Source organism: Coptis chinensis, chromosome 9, assembly GCF_015680905.1.
Source record: "Coptis chinensis isolate HL-2020 chromosome 9, ASM1568090v1, whole genome shotgun sequence".
Taxonomy (NCBI): Eukaryota; Viridiplantae; Streptophyta; class Magnoliopsida; order Ranunculales; family Ranunculaceae; genus Coptis; species Coptis chinensis.
In genome coordinates this window covers 62,375,354-62,398,308 of record NC_141464.1, presented here as the reverse complement: position 1 = coordinate 62,398,308, position 22,955 = coordinate 62,375,354, and the positions used below count along the sequence as shown (strand labels likewise).

General features: G+C 36.6%; 1 pseudogene; it reads right to left on the bottom strand.

The window, feature by feature from the left end:
* Window positions 1–760: 760 nt before the first annotated feature.
* Window positions 761–2,584, bottom strand: LOC147477226 (glutamate--glyoxylate aminotransferase 2 pseudogene; annotated as a pseudogene).
* Between the last annotated feature and the right edge of the window lie 20,371 nt (window positions 2,585–22,955).

Below are 22,955 nucleotides of genomic sequence, written 5' to 3'. Positions count from 1 at the left end.
AAAGCGGATACCAGATTTCCCAATTAGTTCCTGTATTCCTGGTTTTATGCCAAAGTTTTAAATGGAAAGGGTACCGGAAAGTTAGACAGCCACTTATTTTTTGTTCTTCACACAAAGGGTAAATTTGTAAATATGCTTCCCCCTTTCCATCCCTTAAATTACAACTGAAATATCTCCGAATAGACATACCCTTTCCATCTATCACAATGAAAGAAAAAAAAACGACACATATAACTCTAATTCTCACAAACTATCTCTACCGCTTTTTCTTTCACAAATCTCTAATTCTCTTCATCATCTCACTCTCTCACACACAAATTCTAATTCATTGTTTCTTTTTTGATTATTCATCCTTCAAACTTTGGTAATATTGTATTTCTTTTGGAATCCAAAATCATTACTTCTGCAACTTTGGTATGGTACTATTTTCTTTGGTTTTCTTATTGCTGTGTGTCGATCTTCTATTTATTTATTTTTCGTTGGTTTTACATTGCCATAATTCAGTATTTTCTTTTCTTTCAGATTAACTTTAATTGTCTGTCAAATACTCTCAGGTATGGTTATTCAATTCTCTGCAATTCAGTTTGAAGTATTTAATGTTTGTTTCCAATTTTGTGATTTGCCATTTATGCTAATAGTTTCTCACTGTCACCATTTATGACAGTGAGAATATTAGGATTGATTTTTTTTTTTTTAAGACTCTATTTCGATAATTAATGCCTCATTTTAGGCCTGCGTTTTGAGGATAGTACTTCTAATTTTGCAGTTTCTCCAGTCATTTAAAGGTTGGAGACTTTGGATTAAGCAAGCTCATCAGGGTTCAAAATTGCGATGATGTCTACAAAGTGAGTAGAGAAACTGGAAGATGTGAGTAAATAACATTCTCATAAAATAGTTGTCGTAGACTCGATGATAGTTTCATAGGCTCTATAATATATCTATAGATTATAGATGTTCTGATTTCTTTCGTAGAACTTTTTTTTTTTTTGAAAAATCAATCCATGTACATAAAATAGAAATGAAAGTTTGAACCAGTGAAAATACACAAGGATATACCCCTTTAAAGAGAGAGGAGAGTCGGCAGAAGGTAGGGTGTAAATGAATTAACAGAACTGTATACAAATTATGATTTCTTTTCAACTCCTTTACATCCTTGAATATCCTCTATGTTCCTCATATTGTTCAATGAACTCATCGTTGAACTTCTTAAAACTTTCCATGATTGCAGGCATGTCTTCTTCAGCTGGTAAGATGGTTGTCCTTAGGTGGAAAACCCTTCTTTCTGACCAAATCCAGAACCAGGGACGGTAGAAATGCCAGTGGCTTCCAATAGCTTGAGACAATAAAAAACATCGGGGACTTTTCCAGCCATTTTCGCAACTTCGATCGCTTTTGGTGGTAATCTTATTTGTGGGAATGAATACATAGCTCCTTTTGTAAAGTTGCAAACTACATTTCTGCAAATGTTGAATCCATTAGTCATTATGTGGGCTCTCTCCTTAATGATTCAAGAACTGAGTTGCTCTCCTGAACATACTTCTGATATGAGATGTCTCCTGGATTGGGAGGACTGACCATCAAACCCATAAATATTTGTCCAAGAACATTTGGACTGAGTGATATGGATGCAATCTTATAATTTTGTCAACAGTCTGTGGAGAAATATTTGCCATTTCAAAGTACCATCCTCATTGTCCCAAGATTCTCCCTAATACCCTTTTTAGGACCGCGGTGTGGAAAGATATACAAGTTGGACTTCCTTGCTTACGGGTAGAACCATGTCCAACAAAACCTTTCTCGCACTTAAGAAGGGTTGTGCATCCTGGTATATGTTATGCTGATAAACTTCATTTACCATAAGGACCAACTTTTCTCGGTAACAAAATTTTAGTATTTCCTGCAGATTGGCTTCGCTCAAACACTGACTAGTTGGGTTTCCTGGGTTTATAATCACCATGGCCCTCACAGTTATACCTCTTGAACGGGCATCTGCAACTGACTGGCGAAGGTTATTTACATCAAGACCCCAATTTGCAGTCTCTTCCAAGTAATATGGAACAAGAGAACCACCATATAAAGATATTGCTGCTGAATAAAGCGTGTATTGTGGAATTGGAACCAGAATCCCATCACTTTGACCACGTATAATTGTATTCAAGATTTGCATTACTCCTTTGCTAGCACCATCCGTCAGATATATCAGTTCTGGGTCAATAAACTCTGCCACTTCCTATCGCACTCCTAGAAGTCCTCGGGAATCACTGTAGGCACCTAGAACACCCGATGTCAAAGAAAGGTAATGTTTAGCTCTAGCAATGGCATCTGCTAGGAAGGCGAGTCCCACATTAGGATCATCCAGTAGAAATGGAGCTTGGCATAGAGCCACAACCTGGCGAGGGAAGGTCAGTGGCTTCTGTCCTAAAGCATGCGGGTTGCCAACATTTGTAAATATAATCTTCTTTCCTTCCTTCTGAAGCTCGGAAGCTCTAAGATAGAGCTCACCTCTCACAACATATTGTGGCTTCTTCACGTTCTCATTCAGTGTCTCATGGTCTAATCACTTTGACATAATTGAGTAGTTATTAGTGTTCCTAGTGCCGATCTAAAGCTCAGACTTCCAACTGGAAAGTGGAAACTGAGGTTAGCTACGTGTAGAAATAAGAAATTGATAAGGTATATAGTGTCAGTTCCATTCCAATAATGACAATAACTATAGTCACATCCCCCTAAAACCCATATATTGCAGATGTTTTCAGTAGCTGGGTAGTATTTCGTCCCTAGCACATGATTGGATCGGGAAACAACAAAGATTGTGAGGAGTGGTTCTTTGATCGTAAGTAAGCGAATGAAATTCTTATTTGTACCTTTGTTATGTTTAGCTCTAGGCTTCTAGCTGTGGGTGTAATAATTGTTTATTGCAACTCCAAATACCTGAAGCCAATACTTTGCTCTTTCCAATCTTATCTACCTGCGATCTACCGTGTACAGGTATTGTTCGTGACTTACCAGTTCCAATTCCGGGCTCAGGGATGCAACTCACCAACATCTCTCATGTTAGGGACTTATCTTCTATGCTCACTTCGGCAGTTGAAGATCCAATTGTTTCAAGTAGAAATATTTTCAACTGTGTAAGTATTGGCTGTTAAAATGTTATTTTGTTGCCTCATAGGTAGGATGGTAACCTATGCCAAATAGCTCGGATGGTGGTGGGTATGTGGAAGCTGAGTTGGGTATGAAGATTGCATGTGGGGTTGACATTATGTATCAGCAGAGAAAGAGTGAAGGATTGCATGGCAAAGGGAGTTTGTGGGAAGCTTTTCGTGAGAGATTAAAGAGTAGTGTATACTTCAAGGAGCTTCTTCCTAGGTCAAATAATTAAAAATAAATAAAATTGTTAGTTCTTTCAATCTTCAATCAACCATCGGTAAGTTCTATGCCTTAAAGTATGTTATCTGTTGCCATCTTTTATTATTTGTAACGGGAGGTGTTTCAATTAGAAAATTGAATATTATTTTGTTAAGAATCATGTCCTGGGCAGGGCAGCTCATTAGAAATTCAATACTTCTTGATATGGATAAACCATTTGAAAATTTCTACTGAACCACCTGGAACCTCAACTAAGGAAACAAAGCCTGAACGGATGCGTAGAAAGTCCGAATGTGTGGTAAATATACAACCGCGTTGATTTTTAAATATTTGTTTTTATCAATTCCTTATCCTTTATAACTAACACGGGATGGGAATGTGCATATTATGTTGGCACAGGAAATTTATTTATACAACTTTAATGAAACTATGGAAACTTCAAACACGACTGTTGCATCTAAGAGAATCCGCAAAATTTACCAAGTAATAGACTTTAATTATGGTCAGTAGAATGCTAAACTTCCATCTATTGTGATCTTTAGTTTAAATAAAATTTTGATGAAAGAATATGTCGTTATAGGAGTAAATGTGTGTGGTGTTGTGGATGTGGTTGTATGGTGTGGTGTGGTGTTGTTGAGGTGGTAGTGTGTGTGTGTGTGTATGGTTTTTTGTGTGTATGTGTATGCTGGCAGGTCATGTGGTAGAGTGTTGGGTGTGTGACGTGCTGTTGTGTTATGTTGTGTGTGTGGTGTTGTGTTAAGTGTTGGGTGTTATTGCTACTGTTTACTTGGTGCTGCATTCTGCCTGCTGCTGCTGTGTGTGTTGGGTGTTGTTGCTGCTGCGTTCTTGATAAGCGTCTAATTGTTACATATTTATACCCAAATCTGTATGAGTTAGTCTATTTATCTTATATATTTTTCGATTGATTAGCGTGTTTTATGGTTTTTGCAGAAATCGACTTGATTACGGGAAAGTGCTAAAAAGGACAGGAAGTTGATCGAAGTTAAAATTGTGAGGCTTGCTTTCCATCAAATAGTTAATGAGCCACGCCAAGGATCTGTTTGTGGAATATGGGCCTAAGAGTTGGCCCATTAGCTAAATACCAAGTGGGTTAAAGACAAGAACCGAGACATAAAGACTGGACCAAACCAGTTAGTAACTAATGGTTGTACCAATTCAAGTCCACCTGAGATGCACCGTAGCAACACTTATATTTCTCTCCCATTTCTCATGAACAGGAGTACCGAATAGAGAATAAAACATCCCGATAATTCCGGTGATGGAAATGGAATACCGTATGAAACCAAACCATCTGTCTAGCAATCCAAACATCCAATCCCACCCGATCACCGACTATGATTCTTACGAAAACAGAATCTCAATAAGACATCAACTAGTTATTCTCCGAATGGATCGAAACCGAAACTCTTGCGACCGACTTCGAATTCCATTCAAAATCAAACACTGCTCTAACCAAACCTTTATATATACAAGGGGAAACAAAGAGAAGGGTGCACTCCAGAACACTGAAACAGAGAACATGAGAGACAGAAAAGTGGAGTTCGAGTTAGTACGCGGAAAAGCTTGGGGACAGAACGAATTGGAGGAGAAGACTTCAATGTGAGACTACGGTTTTTGCAATGATTAATTCTTCTATTAATTTCATTTTTCTGTTCATTGTTATGTATAGCTAAACTCCAAGTCTAGGGCAGATGAAACCTTAGGCTAATGTTTGTGTTTTTTGGGATTAATTTCGATGATTTCCAGTTAGTTTAAATTGTTATATTCTTCTAGTTTCATGTATTGATAGCTAGCTTATATCTTTCATACAGTATGTCACGCATGCTTTATAGTTCGATATTCGTTGCTATTAGTTAAGCCTGTTTTAACTGTTGAAGTCAAATTTAGATATTATTCGTGCCGTAAAAAGACGAGTAATCTTTTGAGTTTGATCTGTAGTGTCGAAACTTTAGAAGATACATGTTTAGTTAAGATTATCACGATCATATCATCGAGAAAGCAAGGGTTACCTTTCCCTCGTGCTACTTGTATTAAATCTGGAACATTAAAATTACTCTTAGAAATATAAACAGAAGTCTACGGTGGATTCTATAGTCCTAGAGTTCTCTCCATTTGATAAAACCCAATTATTTAAGTTATAGTTTTTGTAGTTTAAATAGTTTAGTGAGTAGTTAATTCCAACTTTCTCTAAAACAACATTGTTCGAATTAGGATAAGTAATATTTTAGTATTCAATTGTCCCTAAATAGCAATCCCTGTGGGATCGACCCGTTTGCCGCAACTATTTTCAACGATAGCTATGCGCTTGCGGTTTAACTAAGGTTAGATTAGTCTATTTAATTAGACTGACTAAATTCCTATCAGTGCTTGGTGTTGTTTTCTCTTTTGCTACTACCTCCATTACTTCTACTTGAAGTCTTTGCCGCTTCTTTACCTTTGATGCCCGTGGTTGGAGTGTGGTGAGTGTCTTTGGTTCAGATATCGTGTGTGGACTGGTGTGTGATGCTATAGTGGTGTAGGCGGCAGGTGGTTTAGTAGTGTAGTCGACTTATTCTGCTGCTGCTGTAGTGGTTTGAGATTGGAGCATGTAAACAGTTATAGGACCGAATGCTAGAGATGGATTGGAGCATGTCGTTATTATTATTGTCCTCAACTTATTATTGTTTTATTATTTATGGTTATTAGATATTTTGTTGTTGGAATTTAATTTGTAATACTACAGTGATGTTACTAATGGCTACTAGATTTGCTCTGCCATGTAATAGTGTTTGTTATGATATTAGTAAACAAACACTTTCTTTGAAGGCCCCTCATGATTCAGTTGCAGCTACTGCCTACCATGTAGTATAACCATTGTTGCTTAATGGCCCAAACTATTGTTGGGCAATATTTCAATAATGAGTTAGTACATAATGGCCCAAACCAACTCATTATTTTACAATACTCAGGCCCAGAACAATATATAAAAATGGGCCAACCCAGTCCATCATGAAATGCTTAATATATGGTGGACCAAATAATTATTATTTTGAAAAATGTTCATAAATTGGGACCAAAGAAGTGAAAGAACCAAACATTTCATTGCATTATGTTAATCAAGTGGAAGCTTGAAACCCGCAAAGTTTTGCATGTGCAGATTGGTGCTAATAACATTTTCAGAATAGGGACAAATAAACAATGTAAGAATTGATCAAAATATTGTGCTACTAACAACAGGATGAAACAGATGTAATTCAGCGATACAGCTAGCATCCATAATTTCTTCCTTTTGTCGCCTCCATACAAATGGATTGAAAAAATTCAACCCTCCATCATTTGAATATATAATTCAATCTCCATACACATGAAATGGGTCCACATTATATTAAAAGCTTTTAAATTGTAATCTTGCCACATATAGCCATCTTACCGAAAACTATTATTTACACATTCAATTCAGTCCACATATTATATCCGACTTAAATGTGAACGTTTCTAAATTAAAAAAAAAAAAAAAAAAAAAAAAAAAACAATGACTTTTTTTAGTTAGCAACAATTTCTTTCTCTAAAAAATAGTTGATGGATTCGCTAGATCATTTTGAAGACAATAATAAGAAAAAGGTTATTCTTCTTGCATTTTTTTTAGATATTTTATTCTTCAGTTTATAATAGCAATTATGTTGCACAACATGATGTAATATTCTTATATCTTACAGGTAGTACACTCATATAAATCCAACAATGTTCCTCCATTACATATAAATGCTCGACAAGAGAATTACACAACTAGCAACACAAAGGTAAACTTCATCAACATAATACCTATTTTTTAGGTAAATTAGTTTGTGGCATATACAATACTAATTACATACTAACTAAATTACAGGCGGTTAAATACCTTTTCAAATATATTTATTCGCATCATGGCAAAGCAGCAAAAATCGAATCAAACAAAGAATAAAACTAGCGTATTCAAGTGTTTTTTTCTTTTCTTATTGAATTTTTTTAATATAAAACATTTTACATAATCCATTCAGACAAATGTAATATGTAATATTTTACATTTTACATAATTCTTTCCTTTGATTTTTTCCACCCCAATTTTCTTTCCTAGCACGTGCAACGCACGTGCCCATTTACTAGTATATATTAATAAAGATATAAAGGATTACAACATAATGTTTTGTTCCAGCAGACAACCCGGTAGCTTACAAACTTGAAGCCGATGGTTAGTCCATTTCGCAATCAAGTTTGTATTTTCATTTGAGGTTCTACTGATCCACTTAAATTTACTGTGGTGGCCAAATATCGTACATATTGATATTTGTCATTATTTCACTAAATTTCTAATACAATATCAGCATGAGAGCCTATATATTCATTTTAAATTGGAGGTAGAAGAGAAAAAAAAATGGACACATGTCACAAAACTATTAGATGAAGTCATGTGGAGTAACTATAAAAGGACTAGATGGCAGAAAGAGGAGGGGGAGATTCATTTCCACATTTCATTTGTCCTATTCTTTCACATTTTGAGAAAAGACAGAAAGAGAAATTGAAAGGTTGTAAAATTCCATTAATGAATAAATAAAAAGGCTATTTGTTTTGATGATTTCTTCTTGTATCTCACACTTACTAAAGGTAAAAGAAGTTAAAAGGTTTGTTACAGAATCTCTCAAGCTCTCTAACAACCATGAACATGTAGAGCTATTAAAGGCTTTGATTACTTCTGCATGGTCTCTTTCCGAAAGTACTACAGTGCACCCAGAAAAAATAGCAAGAAAAATTGCGACTTCAGCAAAAATATTAACTAGAATAGGGGAGATATAATGAAAAAACAATCTGTGTGTATTTTGTAAAATGAGGATGGTATAGACACTTACCAAGTTGTGACTCGGACTATAGAAACAAGCTCCAGTGACTTGGACACTTAGTCTTTTTTTTTTTTTAATCCGATAATCAAAATAGTCAGATAACATAACATCGTTTTGAAAACAACAATTTATTTAATATATGTAGGAATTGGTAAACTATAATAATGGTTATAAGAAGTCAATGAGAATTGCTCTACTTGGATTCTACAAGGACACACCGATTTATAGATCAGCTTAAAGCAAAGTAAGAAACAATAAAATCTCAGCGCACAAGCGAATGCAAAGAGGAAACTTCTGAACATATGAACACACAATGTCACTGGCAATTTCAGTTCTATTGAAGGTTAGCTTCATAACCTTCTTGATCTCATATTTAATTTATGTTTTCTTTACAATACGGAACATCAAATATATTACATATGGTGTTTGATTAAGAACATCATCCAGAATCTAGTCCCCCAATTCAATAAAGTTGATAAATTACCAATACCAATATGGCAATAGCGACCATGCTCTTAGGCTGTGTTTGTTTACTGGCAAATCTCTAGTGGGAAAATATGAGATTTGCCAGTGTTTTCCCACTAGAGATTTTCCAGGCAAATTTCTAGTGGGAAAATTTATGTTTTACAGTGTTTGTTTGCACAAATTTCTAGTAGGAAAATATGAGACTTGCCAGTGTTTGTTTACATCATTTTTTTCCCGTGGCAAATGAAATTTCAACTTTTTGGAAATATATTTTTTTTGTTTCCAAACTCAATGAAGTATAACAAAAAATAAAATTAAATACAAATTAAATAAAATTAAAGACAATACAACTCAACTTTAATAGCATCCATAAGATGTATTCTCAAATAACCATAAAATAAAGTGAAAGTGCAATGAATCATAATAATTATTATTATCCAAACACATATAAAATGCCATTGTGCTTTAGAAAAATTCTATCTTTATTTGTACTTTCCCATACTCGGATTCCGTGATATTGCTTGATCCCAAACATCGTTGCTAGCTATGATCTTTTGTTCTTCAGAACTCCATTCAAACCCCTCTTGCATACTGCTCTTATAGATCATCCATCAATTTGTACTCAGGAAATTAATCGTGGAGATGGGGATTGTGAGGTGACTCCAATTGTCGTAGCAGATAGCCAACAACATGTGGAGGTACAAGTTGAGCAGCATGAAAATGAGCCACCTCATCAAGATGTTGCTCTTGTACACATAAATTCTGAAATTTGTAGTGTAGACTTGGATGTTGTGGTTCAAGTGGATTCTACTACAGTACAGGTGGATGCTGCTGTAGGTACAAATGATTCCCATAACCTCTTGATTAGTGAGCAGTCTTGTGCTCCCATGGAACAACAGACGAGATATAAAACACAACCTATCTCTCCACATGGTACAAGGTCGAGAGTACATAGGGAAACTTGAGCTGATGAGGAATTGACTACGGTAAAGTCAAAGAGAACTAGCAAGAAACCCTCTCTTTGTGTGGTCAGGGGGCGCTTAGCTGGTGAAATTAGTCCTACCTTAGCTATGATCAAGCAAGCTTCCAAGGTAAGATATAAAGGTAAAAACTTTTATGGATATATCAAGGAAATTTCGGATGATACTCGATCTTGGTCTAACATACGCTTGTGGTGAATGTGGGCTCTTTTTCTATGACTTTGAGCACGCACAAAAACACCTAAAGAATGATCACCTGGTCTTAAGTGATAAACTTTTGTTTGGCGGTAGACATTAATGTTTTTATGTTGTTAAGTCTTTGTGTATGTACCCGAGTGGGTTATTTTCATGAGTTTCTCATGATTGTAAGGCTTCGAGCCTATTATTATTGTAGTCAGGATTCTCCCTCTAATGATCATACTCTTGGGGAGGTATGTAACTCTTTGAAGTTTAATCAACAGGTAGGGGTCTGCCTCAACCCCATAACCATTTAAAAAAAATGGCAAATAATTGCAATCCACACTATAAATTTACTCAAGAGGGACTGCTTCTCCCCTGCAATGACACACACAGCACACACACACACACTGCACACACTAAATCAGCAACACACACTACACACACACTAAATCAGCAGCACACACTACACACACACTAAATCAGCAGCAGCACACATACTAAATCAGTAGCACCACAGCATCACACACTAAATCAGCAGCAGCACGCACACTAAATCAGCACCACAGCAGCAGCAACATAACAACATCACACATTTTTCTAGTAACACAACACAACACACATATCATATTTGAGAGTTGCGACTGCTTCACTTTTGCAGTCACATCCGACCTGACTCAACAACTTTCTGCAGTCCATCTCAAGTTGAGGCTTTCAGCTGGTTCTGTGCTCTATGCTTCATTCCTTCAGCTGCCTGCATACACAAATTTGTTAGGTCATCTACACATAATGAAAACTTCACACAAAAGATCTTCGAAGAAATATTAGCCATCTGCATGAATCTAGTGCAACTAACTTCGGAGTTTAGAGGGGCAGAATATTTTGATTTCCCCTTGTGTTGGTGGATTAATGAGGAGCTTTTGGGTTTCCACAAGTATGGTATAGGAATAAAGCTTAACTTCGCAATGGGCATAACAACATTTCTATCCATCCACAAGAGCAATATTATCAAAGTAACTAGGAGCAAAAAATATGTTCACTTTTTGCATATAGGTCTTTAATGTTTCAATAAGATTACAAAAAATGGAATTTAAGTTAAAGATTTCAGGTTTACGATTTCTAACAAGTGAAAAGACTACTGCATGAAAAGTAGATTCAGAAGGATCACCAGTTTCCCACATCTAGGGAAAGTATTATAATCATTATACTTCCAGAAGTGAAAAATTGCTTCATGGAAATGAAGCCAGTAGTTAATTTCGAAATAAACAATTCAACTCGACTAGGTCAGTGAATATTCCAAATTGAGTGTTAGATTGTGATTTGGGATAATCTGTTGGTGAAATAAAAGGTGTAATCATTGAAACATAATGGGTTTAGAGTAATCCTAAACGGATGCCATATAAATTCTATCAATGTGACTTCTATTTACGAAGATTGATCAATAGCTTGTCAGCTTGTGCATGCTTGACTATCTTGTGATCCCAGTTAGCACAGTTACCTATAAGATCAGAAACTACTTCAACATTACTAAGTAGGTGCTACAAGAGGGAGGGATAGGTAGTAGACTACGATACTCACATATCAAAATTTAGGAGAACTCAATTATTGCATTGGGAGAACCCTTGGTGAATTTCTACAACGACTTAGCAATCAGCATCCGAAAATTGACATCCCTTTAACGCTAAGGTGGTATACAATTTTCATTTTCAGGTAAATATCTCACAGTGTGTAATTCATCCTCATAGTGACCCGCGAGTTAATTTATAATGAGTACAGCAAAGTTAAAACTCATATAAATATTTTAAGTACTATAATAACTCAAAATACATCAAGTAGTACCCCGAAAGATATGTGCAAAGTTTCCAGATTGGGATAACTCCTGAGTAAGAGGATTAACACTTTGACAAGCCATATTACAAGATGCAAATGTTGCAAGCTACAACATGAGGTAGGAAGACACACTTCTAAATTTGGATTTTCACCGAAAAACTATACGGCACAACTACGTGTAAGATACAGATAAAAAGATTAAAAAAAATCACAAAATTATCATATGGATGAATAATGAATCATACCTCAAAACTTTTCAATCAATTTCAGAATCCGACATTACTCCACCAAACGCACTCATCCCGCTCATTCTTGAATTAAAAAGCACAAATTGAAGAAAAATGGTTATGGTTTAGTCGTTCATAGAAAATTTGCTAGGTGTTCAGTTAGAGTTTGAGAGAGGAATATGGTCGAGTGTAAGAAGATGAAGACGGACTGAAAAGGAGATGATCAAAACAATAAGAGTGAAAGTGAGAGAAGAGGCCGATAGTTTGGGAAATAGGGCTGGCGAATTTTCTTGCGTAATTGGGAAAATAACCCCTATTTTTTCACTGGCAAAAAGACTTGTGTGGGGGGGGGGAGGTGGAGCATATTTTCTCACTTCTCATGGGAAAATAACATTTTCCTGTCAAATCAAGATTCTATTTGCCAGTACTCAATTTCGTAGCCAAACATGAAAAAACCACTGTTTAAGTGGGAAAATATCATTTTCCAGCTTGGTTTGCCAGTAAACAAACATAGCCTTAGCGTCACCAAATTGTATACCCGGTAGGGCAGGGAATGGGTCGGGTTCGGGTGTATCTGAATCCGTATCCGAATTGTTTCAACGTATCCGAATTTCTTAAAATATTTATATCCGAATCCGAACCTAATATCCAATCCGATAACACTAAAAATTTGAATTTTTTTAATAATTTACCCAAAACAAATATCTTAACCCGTATCCGTATCCGAATTACTTGATCCGACCCGAATGCAAAAAACGGATATAAAAATAGACCCGAATTCGTCGGGTTCGGATTCGAATTCGGGTCTACCCGACCCGATTCCCCGCCCTATTACCCAGCCCTAATGTCATTAGGAAGGAAGAGAAACGAAAATAAAGGTCCCATTCTGCCTAAAAAAATCCACTATAATGCTTAATACCCAACAAACATCCATTGCAAAAGCCCGTTTTACTAACAAATAGGCTCAGTTTTAGAGAAATTGCTTAGGGCCTATTGAAATTTAGGGTCGAGCCTGAAATCAACTACCACCAAACAAATCCAATTATGATAACAAAAATGAGTTCCTTATGTCAAAGATGTTTGAATGAATATTTCTAATGTTCTTTATTGATATATCAAGGGGGTATATATACAAGAAGGATTCTATGAATACATAAGATCTCCCATTATTATAGGAATGATTATATGAGATCTATATATCTAGAGAAAGATTATGATACACTTGCTAAGATTACAATATACTTTCTAAGTATACTACATACTGTAATATATTGTTACTCCAACACCCTCCCTCAAGTTGGTGCGTGGATATCACACATGCCTAACTTGACAAAAGAGTCAATAAACACTTTGCTAGCCACTGCTTTAGTAAGGACATCTGCTAGTTGGTCTTTAGATTTTACAAATGGAAGAGTAATAATTCCAGCATCAAGTTTTTCTTTGATAAAATGTCTATCAATCTCCACATGCTTCGTCCGATCATGTTGGACAGGATTATGAGCTATCTTTATAGATGACATATTATCACAATATAGATTCATTTCCACTTTTGGTTTAAAACCCAAGTCCTGCAACAAATTTCTCAACCACAGCAACTCATATACCCCATATGCCATACCTCTATATTTAACTTCAGCACTTGATCTTGATACTACTGCCTGTTTTTACTCTTCCAAGTCACAAGGTTTCCACCTACAAAGGTGAAGTATCCTGAGGTAGACCTTTTGTTGTCAGCTGAACCTGCCTAATCAGCGTCAGTGTAGCCTTCTACCTTTAGGTGATCATGAATTGAGAACAATAAGCCTGTACCTGGAGCAGATTTCAAATATCTTAATATGCACTCTACAGCATCCATGTGAGGTTTACATGGGTCATGCATGAATTGACTCACGACACTAACTGCATAGACAATATCTGGCCTAGTATGAGATAAATAGATCTGTTTTCCTACAAGCCTCTGGTATCTCCCCTTCTCGGTTGGAGTTACATTCAAACACATAAACAACTTGTGGTTATGCTAAATGGGAGTATCAACTGGCTTACAACTGAGCATTCCTGTCTCAGATAATAAATCAAGAATATATTTCTACTGGGATAAGAAAATACCATGTTTTGATTGGGCTACCTCAATCCCAAGGAAATATTTAAGGTCTCCAAGCTATTTCATTTCAAACTCAGAAGCCAAATATTGTTTTAAACTAGAAATCTCTTCATGATCATCACCTGTCACTACCATATCATCAACATAGATAATCAAAGCAGTGATTTTACCTTTTCTGTGTTTTAAAAACAAAGTATGATCTGAGTTGCTTTGTTTGTAGCCGAACTTCTTCATAGACTTGGTAAACCTGCCAAACCAAGCTCTTGGGGACTGTTTTAACCCATACAATGCCTTCTTTAGTTTACAAACCATTGTTGTATCTAAGTATTCTGGTATACCTAGGGGAGGATCCATATATACTTCTTCAGTAAGATCTCCATGCAAGAAAGCATTTTTCACATCAAACTGAAGAAGAGGCCAATCTTTATTAGCTGCTAATGACAAAAGTACTCTCACAGTATTGAGTTTGGCAACCGGTGCAAAAGTTTCTTGATAATCTACACCATAAGATTGTGTATACCTTTTTGCAACTAGCCGAGCTTTGTATCTCTCAATACTCCCGTCTGCTTTGAGCTTGATTGTAAATACTCATCTGCACCCCACGGTCTTCTTTCCCTTTGGTAAGATTACAAGTTCCCAAGTAGCATTCTTTTTCAGTGCTGCCATTTCTTCTGCCATAGCTTTGGTCCATCTAGAATATGCTAAAGCTTCCTGCATTTCACTAGGAATAGAGATAGATGATAACTGGAATACATAAGATGCATATGACTTGGACAACTTGTGAGATGACACATGGTTGCAAATGGGATATTTCACTTTAGCTTTAGGAACAGGTTCATATTTAATTGGTGGTTGGCCATGGTTAGATCGAGGTGGATGATGATATTGAACTAGTTTAGAATCAGGACTAGGTATATTAACAACATCATGAATATTAGAATCAACAACATTATGAATATTGGAATCATCAATAATAGAGTTAGGCGATACCTCTAATGGGTCCTCTAGAGAAGATTGGATCAGTGGATCCGTTGTAGGAGGTAATGTACTATCATGGGCTTGATCTTCACATCCTTCACCTAAACATTCAGGAGAGGCTGTATCGACTTCTTCTATTGAAATTTTATCATTCGGTGATCGTGGTCTCAATAAATCAAAGACCATTATATCATCATGATTATGAATTTCATTTCTATTCCCCCCCCCCCCCTGAAGTGAAGAATCAGTGATCTCTGTGGTAAAAAAAAAGTTCGTGTTCATCGAAAATGACATCCATGGAGACATAAAATTTCTTAGAAGATGGATGATAACACTTATAACCCTTCTGAGTTGAGCCATACCCAACAAATACACATTTCAATGCACGTGAGTCAAGTTTGGTGTGTTGTTGTGCATGTAAGTGAACATACAGTACACATCCAAAGATATGAGGTGCTAAATGAACAATGGGAGGAAGTGTACAGTGGTCAGAAAGCACATCTAAGGGTCTCCGAAATTTTACAACACTAGAAGGTGTACGATTAATCAAATAAACTGCAGAGTTCAAAGCTTCGCCCCATAAGTGAGATGGGACATGACCACCAATTAATAAAGACTGAGTGACCTCCAAAAGGTGTCTGTTTTTTCGTTCTGCAACCCCATTATGTTGAGGTGAATAAGAACAAGATGTTTGATGGAGAATGCCAGCCGAATGCATAAATCTAGTCAATTCTTTCTTGAAATACTCACCCCCATTATCAGAGTGAACAACCTTTATAGAGATGCTAAACTGTGTGAGCACCATCTTATGGAAAAGGGGAAAAACTGTACATACATCACTTTAATGTCTCAGAAAGTATACCCAGGTCATCCGGGTGCAATCATCGACAAATGTAATGAACCATTTCATTCCATTATGTGTAGGACGTGGGGAGGACCCCAAACATCTGAATGAACTAAAGAAAAAGGAGCATCAACTTTATTATCAGTCGAATAGAAAATAGTACGATGGCTTTTCGCCATTACACAAGTTTCACAAGAAAAATCAGAAAGACTACAACCATTAAATAATGATGGAAATAATCTCCTAAGATAACCAAATGAGGGATGTCCTAGTCGTTTATGCCATAGCCAAATCTCTCTTTTATTATTCTTAACCTTGTCGTCACTCATAACATGAACTAGTACTCTTCGATTGGACCGTTGAAAACCATCCTCCTGATAGTACAAACCTCCACTTTGTTTACCACTGCCAATTCTCTCCTTGGTATGGATGTTCTGAAAAATACAGTGAGTAGGAAAAAACAAGGCAACACAATTATTAGACTTGGTTAACTGGCTAACAGAGAGAAGGTTACAGTTTAGTGATGGGATATATAAAACATCATGGATAGATAAAGTAGGGGACAGAGGTATAACGCTAACATTAACAACTGGAGATGACACACCATTAGCATTAGTAATGACTGATTTTGAACAACTAGAGGAGATATGGCTAAATTTATAGCGATCACAAGTCAAATGATCAGTAGCACCCGTGTCAATTATCCAATCACTATTTCTATTAAAAGCAGTAAGACTAAAAACAGAGTTAGACATACCTGACTGGGCAACAAATTCGACAGCAGTGACTAAGTGACTCTTCGAACTTGAACCCTCTGCCTTAGAGTTAGAAAACATAGGAGATGTCGTCTTACCCTTTGGATGCCAGTCTGGATAACTGACCTTGCCTCTTTTTGTGTGTGAGATGTGGTATGGTCATTGAACAAAAGAGAAGCGTATTAAAACCTAATTATCCCTCAATAAGTAAAGGATGAGTAGGGTATCATTCCACTTTTAAGTGTCTGTTTATATGAAGGACAGGACTGGAAAGGGGGTTTGAGGGATTAAAAACTATAATTGTAGAGATTTTAGATTCTAATGCTAAACTAAACTAAACTAACTAAACTTAAACTAAACTAAACTAAACTAACTAACTAAACTTATACTAAAACTAAGAATTGGAAATAGGGAGAGAATATGAGAGAGATAGATTCAAGAGATTCAAATCCACCAATGCTTTTGATTCAATAACCTTTTGCTTCAAGTTGTTCTCCAAGTAGACTACAATCGGGCAATCGAGCGAGTGCCGATGCCTTTTTGGGTGAAACATCGTTAAAAAATTAACTCTACTTAAGGTTGTTCCTATGTTCATGTTACTAGTATCTTCTTTCCTTTTATGTGAGCTTGGGCAGCTATTCAATGAATCACCATCTAAGGCAAACACAAGGAATACTTCCCTTACTCTAAAACACTACACAACTGGAAGAAAAGTAGAGAATAATAGTATAATATTCAATTACAATAAATAAAATCCTATTCTAGCATTATATTCAATTGCAAATAAATAAAAGAATGTTACTAGCAAATATTCAATTGCAATAAATAAAACCCTAAACTAGCATGATATTCAATTGTAATAAATAAAAACCTTAATCTATACTTCCATCCCCTGGTGTGGGCAATGGAACTAATAACTAAAAACATAAAGAACTAACCTGATTGAAGAACACCATAAACCAGAAGAATCATTAAACCTTAAGCACCGGCTTCATCTCCTCCCTTGAAGGAGAAGATTAGCCTTCCATAAAGAAGGAAGAACACGAAGAACGAGAAGAAGAAGAGTCGAAGAACATAAGACTAGAAAGACTAATTTATTAAGACTTCGACTAGTTAAAACCGATCTTTTATTATTAATCTCTCTCGCCTCGAGTTTTGGAGACAAGAATATAAAGTGAATTGGCCAATTACATGAGGCACTTAGGTCCTCTATTTATAGGGGTTACAATGAGCTCTAGAAGCATTCCAAACCGTCATTTGTTTCCTAATACAAATAGACTTCTTCCAGTCGACTTAGCCTTCAAAACCGGAAGGAATTGGCTATAATTAATGATTCATGCGTCTAGACGCATTATTCATGCGTCCCAGACTTAATCAATGCGTCTGGACGCTCCGATCTATCGTCCCAGACGCAATCAATGCGTCTGGACGCTCGATACATGCGTCCCAGGCGCATAAAGCCGATTTTCTCTCTTCTGCTCTATCCTTCTATCCTCTTTTGCGGGCTTTGGTCCAAACAACGAATCCTTTGGCCTTGGGCTTCCAAATAGACTTTAAAATAGGTCCAAGTCGCATCTTTAACAGCTCCAATTCCTTGGCCTTCTCCATGATTGTCCACGGGCCTCCCATGTGATCCTTAATGCTCAACCGCCCGTTTTACCCCATTTTCTCTAATATTCTACAAAACTCTCTTTTTCACCTGTAGAATCTTAAAACACAACTTATAAACACTATTAGTCCACTAAGATGGCTAAACAAGAGGTATAATCGAGGGTTAAATAGCACTTTTTGAGCACTTATCACAACTCCCAACTAGCCTTTTGCTAGTCTCTTAGCAAATAAGATAAAAAAATAGATAAGTGATCAAAATCACATCCTAATAACAAAAAATAAAATCCTAACTCATTTTTTAGCAGGCATCACGATTGCATTTACCATATGCAACAAGGCTTTAAACCTTTAAGTTCCCCAAAAAAGGACGAGTTATAGTCTCGTGAGGGTTTTCGGTGATATACCCACAAAATCAATCAATAGCATGTTCAAGAATGATAGTATTTTTTCAGAGAGAAAATTCCTTACCCACTTAGTGCTTATTCCAATAGACAATCTCCATTGCTAACTACATTGCTGCAAAAACTCATAGATTATGATGGGAGATAGTAAAATTGACAAAATTCTTAATCAAGGCTTATGTGTGTACTTAGTCAATCTCTATACTCTCCTATCCAAGAAATGGAATCCACTAGTTTACTATAGGTAGATAATCTCGACTTTCAATCCTCACCGGTCATACTCTCAAAAAGAATCTCTCGAAGATGGTCTACTATTTTACCTCATGTATGTGGGGAAAAGAATAATGCATACGAACATCCCACATACTACCTTGAAAAACAGACTTCTGAATAAAAGTAGTCTCATGGAAAGAATGTCAATCACATATGAAGTGTCGGGTCCTTCACTTTAGCATCCTCTCACCTATTCTAGACTTCGTACCATACTGTAGTGATAAGTCATGGGTTGTAACTTGGCTTGGGTATTGGTTTATGAAGGAAAGGTAAAAAGGATTCTAAGGTTGTTTCTGAAAACACTAAGGGTTTTGCTTCTTTCTTTGGAAGATTTCTTCAAATTCTGTATTGCAGAGAAAATTCTTCCTTTCTCTTAGCTTTTCCATTCATTCTGTTCAACTTTTTTTTTTTTTTTTTTTTTTTTTAGACTCACTGGTATATTCTTGATTAGTACTGGATATGCTTGTTTTCCACTAGCTTCTTTCTCTTTGAACAGAATGATGGACTTCATTGTATCTCTCTGATATTTCCTTGTAATCTTCCTTTTGTGGTCTTTCTTCCTCCTTGTGCTCCTCGTATTCTCATAAACATATGGGTATGGCTGGTAAAGATTTTGGCTATACTCCTTGTCTGGAGTTGGGTGAAGGGTAGAGGGTTTTATGAAAGAAAATGGCTTATTGTAAGGAGCAAAAGGGTTTAACATGATGGTCCTACTAGGTGGGATAAAGGCTGAATGGGTTTACTACTTGACTTATCAGTATGATACTCTATTTCGAATAGACTACAAGACCTAATGGCTATCTCCCCAGTTGATGTCACTTTGTGATTAACCAAATTAACGAATAATGAGACTATATTACAATGACATAAAGAACTGAAAGATGTTGAGTCACTAAGACTCAGATTTTTCGTCAGAACTCTCCAAAGAATGGGTATAAAGCTCAAGTCTCACGAGCTAAGTCTAAAATTTCTACTTCCAGTTTACTAGGGATTTAAATCTCTCTTCTAGCAAAAGTACACAAAACTGACCAAGTATTATGGTGGTGCCTTGATAAAGAATTCTATCAATAAGAACTATGTCCGAGCATAATAAATAGTCTAAGCGGTAATGAAATCAATAATATCAACTATCTATCAAACTCAACACTAAGCAGTATAGAATATATATCCCAGACTCATCATTAAAATTCATTTTTCTCATGCTCTTGATATAGAAACAAAAATATTTTTGTTTTGAAAACTAATTTTTCAAATTCATTTCTCAAGTACTTCCAAAGTACACCCTCCCCTACTTATGTATGCATTGACCTCAATGTATAAAGAAGTAAATGAAATGGATGAGAAAAAAGGTAGGATATTACCATTGATGCCGAATACATAATTAGTTCAATAAACAAATTTTTAGGTCTTTTACATCAGATCCCCAAGACGTAATGTGAGTCTTTTAAAGTCAGATTCTCAAGACTTTATATCATGCATTATCAATTTGGAGTGAGGAGATCAGATTTTCTTACCCAAATCTGACGAATGTTTGGAGGACGAGGAGGTCTCACCTTGTGGGTTGTCAAAAATACTCCTTGATATGCTGGAAAGATTGTTGGTGAAGTTGCTTCTCTACCTTGAATTATTTCAGGTCTGATGATTGTGTGATAGGACTTGTGGTTCCTCTGTATAGAAGATTGATGAAAATATTTCTTTCTAACAGGATAATAATATCTTATGTGCCCTTTACCACCACAGTGATGATAATGGATGGATGTCCGGGCCGACCACGCCAGGAAGCGATGGACCGTTCACATACTTCTCTCGTTCGGATTAATAATGGTGTAGAAGAAGCTTCAACAAAGTGCAATTCTCCTTATCAATATGGTTCACTTTCGCTTTAGAAGACTCATTTCAGTTTCTAGATTACATTGTTTTTCCAAAACTTCTTTAAAGCTGATTTTCTAGTAACCCATTTTTTCCGCGTAAGTTTGTTGTTCATCCTGAAATGTAGAGTTCATCTTCTCAAGATATGATACTCTCTCTGTCAATTTTCCATTATGCTCACTTAAATCCTGAATTTTCTGCATAGATTCTAAGAACATGGCTAGCAACGCCTCTGTGGTGTGGTTCTCAGGTTCATCATAGTTTTTTGTAGATTGAGCACTTTCAATTGTATCTTCGAATGGGACGAATTCTTGTATCATGCTATCAAGGAAGTACACCTCTCCACCTTCGGCTTCATCACAATCCTTATGCAACAGGTGAAAGATATTTATGTCCATGGACATCTTACCAAAGTTGATCTTCATTTCACCGTTGTGACAATTTATCAAGGCTTTTTGCAAGATAGAGAGGAAAGGTCGGCCTAGAATAATTGGAATTTTATCAAAGGCTTCATGGGTGTCTATCCTGATGAAATCCACCGGATAGTAGAAATCGGCTACTTGAACAAGAACATCCTCAACTATGCCTCGGGAATCTTGGTAGAACGGTCATTAACTAACTTCAATTTGACTTGTGTAGGCTTTAGGTTTTCCAGCCCAACGCTTGGTACACATGATATGGCAAAGAGATTAACACTAGCACCAAGGTCTAAAAGAGCATTACCCGTAATTTTTCTCCTATCTTGCATGATATTGTAGGACTTCCGGATCTTTGAGCTTGACCGAGCTTGTTGATGGATAATAGATGTTGTTTGTCCAAATTAGAAACGCCGCTTTGGAACATGAGTACTTCTCTTTATGTTGCATGCATCTTTCAAGAATTTGGCATATGATGGCAACTGCTTGATCGCTTTGAGAAAGGGGATATTGATGTTATCTTTCTTAAATGCCTCCTTCATCTCTAAAAATTGCTTGTCCTTTTTGCTTTGAGCAAAAAACATAGGAAAGGGTGCCTTTGGTACAAACACATCAGCATGTGTTTGCTCTTCTTTCTCTTTGGCATTCTTGAATATCTTGTCTTGGTCATCTTGACAAATGGGAGTGGAAAGGATTTCTCCCACTTCCTTTTGAACTTCATTTGAAATCTTGACCGATTGCTCTATAGCAATGTCATCATGAGAAGGTAAGTCAACCTTGTTGTCAACCTTCAATCCTGATCTGAGAGTAGTAATTGAGCTGACATGATCATGGAGGTGATCAATACTAGAAGTTGTCCCAATGTGGCATACATCTTCACTCTTCAATATTGGTTCCAATAAGCTAGGTTGAGTGGCTTGTGTCTTCTTACGACAAAGCGTGGTGAGTTAATCGACCTTAGCCTCTAGAGACTCCATTCTAGAACATTGACTTGCCTGAGATTGCTTGGAGATTGAGTGAGATCAGCGTGCAAGAAGCTCTAGAACACTTTCAAACTTCTGATTTTTCTGTGATAGCAAAGTAATTGCATTCTCCAAGTTGGCAGGTGCGGCATAATTTCTCCTAGGATCAGGCACTAACTCTCCACTTGTATTGGAATTTTGTTGAGAGTATAATTGTTGTTGAGGGACCAACTGTGAAACTTGACTTGTCTGTGGAATATAACTTTGATCTTGAGAACCTGGGGGTCCATCGTTCTGTCTCCAATAATTGCCTTGAAAGTTATTACCACCTTGGTTGGGCCTCTGAAATGAGTTTATATTGTACTTTCCAACTGATGCATGTTGATAGTAAACAGGACATTCTAGAGTTGCATGAGAAGTGTCCGAACAGACTTCGCAGTATTGGCTAGCTTGCATGACTGGGAGAGATTTAGCTTGAGACTTGTTGAACTTGGAGGGACTCATAGAGAACTGATTAAATTTCTTACTCAGAGTTTCAATGCTGGTGGCCAGGCTGGCCAATGTAGACTTCAGTTCTTGATCTGATTGTTCATGTGCTTGGTAACCAAATTGCTTTGGCTCCCCCTCCATGCTAGCGACATCCTCGTTGCTAGTAGTCCACTGTTGTGTTTCTTCAGCTAAATTCTCGAGAAAGTTGTAAGCTTCCTCTCCATCCATCGATGTAAACTTGCCTTTGTGCATTGACTGTATCATCTGCTTGTTCATCATCGAGAGTCCTCGATAGAAAAAATGAGCAAGTGTGCTCTTATCGTATCCATGATGTGGA